The following is a 2,665-nucleotide window of genomic DNA, read 5'->3' on the forward strand; positions in this document are numbered from 1 at the left end:
ATGCATTATGATTAGTGTTCCTATCCATCAAGCTACCCATAGGCAGCTACATGTCATCACACTGGCATTACTTCACTTTGGGAACAGCTGTGTGGTGATGTTCTGGGAGCCCACGTTCGGCATTCTGAGACGCTTCCTTCCTTACGTCAAATATTCCCAAAGGCCAGAAAGGAGAGTAATTGGGTTCTAATGAGTGTTTCTTTAGGTTCATGGTACAGAAGAAGGGTCTGACTACCACCAGGGTCATAAGGCTACCCCTGGAAATGCCCCCCAGCACTCCCATGAAAGCCTTGTCAAATATGTGTGCTTGGGCGCCGAAAGTTTTGCTAATGGTCCCATGACCTGACCTGGCTGGCGACCTCAGACCCAAATGTAGTGTCATGTGACCTAAATACAATTGGGTGATTTAGCATAAGGACTGTTGGAAAATGTTGGGGGAGGAATTATTATGCTGTAGGAGGATTACCGTTTTGAGAGAGGCGTTGGCATTTGAACCGCATGCACCAGTGGACTGACACGCCCCACCAAACTGACATATCGGCCGGTGTTGTTTGACGCCTTTGGCTCTCACAACGACTACTTCCGAAAAGGAGTATAATGGGGTTCTAATGAGTGTGTCTTTAGGTTCAAGGTGCAGAATAAGGGCCAAACTACCACCAGGGTCCTGAAACTACTCTTGGAAATGCCTCAAACTCCCATGAAAACATTGTCAAGTATTCGGACTTGGGTGCCGTGATGTTTAAGAATACGACCCATTGTTGTAGGGCACAGCCTCACAAGGTGACACTGTTGGACACAGCCTGACCCAACCCTAAGCTGACGTACCGTTGGACACGGCCTCACTAAGCTGGCAAATTGATGGACACGGCCTGACCCTAAACTGACCGAAGAAAACATTCCATTATTTTTGTTCAGAAAGACAAAACACATTCCCTTAGCTTGATGTTCTTTAAGGGAAGGCCCAAGGGGGAAGGGGGGAAGGGTAGAGGAACAGTCTGTGGTGGTGGTGATGTACGAAGCTCTCACTCACCCACACCACCACCCAACACACCTGCTGGGGAAGGTTAAATCTTACTGGTGGATGCTGGGAAAGGTTAAATCTTACTGGTGGATGCTGGGGAAGGTTAAATCTTACTGGTGGATGCTGGGGAAGGTTAAATCTTACTGGTGGATGCTGGGAAAGGTTAAATCTTACTGGTGGATGCTGGGAAAGGTTAAATCTTACTGGTGGATGCTGGGAAAGGTTAAATCTTACTGGTGGATGCTGGGAAAGGTTAAATCTTACTGGTGGATGCTGGGAAAGGTTAAATCTTACTGGTGGATGCTGGGGAAGGTTAAATCTTACTGGTGGATGCTGGGAAGGTTAAATCTAACTGGTGGATGCTGGGGAAGGTTAAATCTTACTGGTGGATGCTGGGAAAGGTTAAATCTTACTGGTGGATGCTGGGGAAGGTTAAATCTTACTGGTGGATGCTGGGAAAGGTTAAATCTTACTGGTGGATGCTGGGAAAGGTTAAATCTTACTGGTGGATGCTGGGGAAGGTTAAATCTTACTGGTGGATGCTGGGGAAGGTTAAATCTAACTGGTGGATGCTGGGGAAGGTTAAATCTTACTGGTGGATGCTGGGGAAGGTTAAATCTTACTGGTGGATGCTGGGAAAGGTTAAATATTACTGGTGGATGCTGGGGAAGGTTAAATCTAACTGGTGGATGCTGGGGAAGGTTAAATCTTACTGGTGGATGCTGGGGAAGGTTAAATCTAACTGGTGGATGCTGGGGAAGGTTAAATCTTACTGGTGGATGCTGGGAAAGGTTAAATCTTACTGGTGGATGCTGGGGAAGGTTAAATCTTACTGGTGGATGCTGGGAAAGGTTAAATCTTACTGGTGGATGCTGGGAAAGGTTAAATCTTACTGGTGGATGCTGGGGAAGGTTAAATCTTACTGGTGGATGCTGGGAAAGGTTAAATCTTACTGGTGGATGCTGGGAAAGGTTAAATATTACTGGTGGATGCTGGGGAAGGTTAAATCTAACTGGTGGATGTTGGGGAAGGTTAAATCTTACTGGTGGATGCTGGGGAAGGTTAAATCTAACTGGTGGATGCTGGGGAAGGTTAAATCTTACTGGTGGGTGCTGGGAAAGGTTAAATCTTACTGGTGGATGCTGGGAAAGGTTAAATCTTACTGGTGGATGCTGGGGAAGGTTAAATCTTACCGGTGGATGCTGGGGAAGGTTAAATCTTACTGGTGGGTGCTGGGAAGGTTAAATCTTACTGGTGGATGCTGGGAAAGGTTAAATCTTACTGGTGGATGCTGGGAAAGGTTAAATCTTACTGGTGGATGCTGGGAAAGGTTAAATCCTACTGGTGGATGCTGGGAAATTTAAATCTTACTGGTGGATGCTGGGGAAGGCTGATTCTTATAGGCCCGGCTTTTTCATCAAGTTTACATTTACGGAGTTTCGGTAAATGTCAAAATGTGTTCTTTATTTATGGAATCTCAAGTGTTTGTTACGCATCATTATTTAGCGGTGTTCAGCACCCTAGTTTGTTCCGTTGTTTGCTTGACACGAACTTAGTCTCAGATGTCCTCACGCCCTCATGCTCCGGGCCCGTCTGTGTGTGTGTGTGTGTGTGTGTGTGTGTGTTCGTAGTCACACGCCCCTC

At 46.5% G+C, this 2,665-nt stretch overlaps 1 long non-coding RNA gene across 33 annotated transcripts; it reads left to right on the forward strand.

The window, feature by feature from the left end:
* The first annotated feature begins 1,017 nt into the window (after positions 1-1,017).
* LOC126983147 (uncharacterized) lies at positions 1,018-2,380 on the forward strand. Of its 33 annotated transcripts, XR_007735550.1 has the most exons (7): positions 1,058-1,093; positions 1,124-1,333; positions 1,393-1,572; positions 1,783-1,842; positions 1,873-1,992; positions 2,143-2,202; positions 2,262-2,358. It is a non-coding gene; the product is annotated as an uncharacterized LOC126983147 (long non-coding RNA). The 33 variants fall into 33 exon arrangements; XR_007735536.1 differs by lacking the exons at positions 1,783-1,842; positions 2,143-2,202 and adding an exon at positions 1,603-1,662 and having other exon boundaries at positions 1,843-1,992; positions 2,262-2,363; XR_007735548.1 differs by lacking the exon at positions 2,143-2,202 and having other exon boundaries at positions 2,262-2,363.
* Positions 2,381-2,665: the final 285 nt, after the last annotated feature.

This window comes from Eriocheir sinensis, chromosome 53 (genome assembly GCF_024679095.1).
Source record: "Eriocheir sinensis breed Jianghai 21 chromosome 53, ASM2467909v1, whole genome shotgun sequence".
NCBI lineage: Eukaryota > Metazoa > Arthropoda > Malacostraca > Decapoda > Varunidae > Eriocheir > Eriocheir sinensis.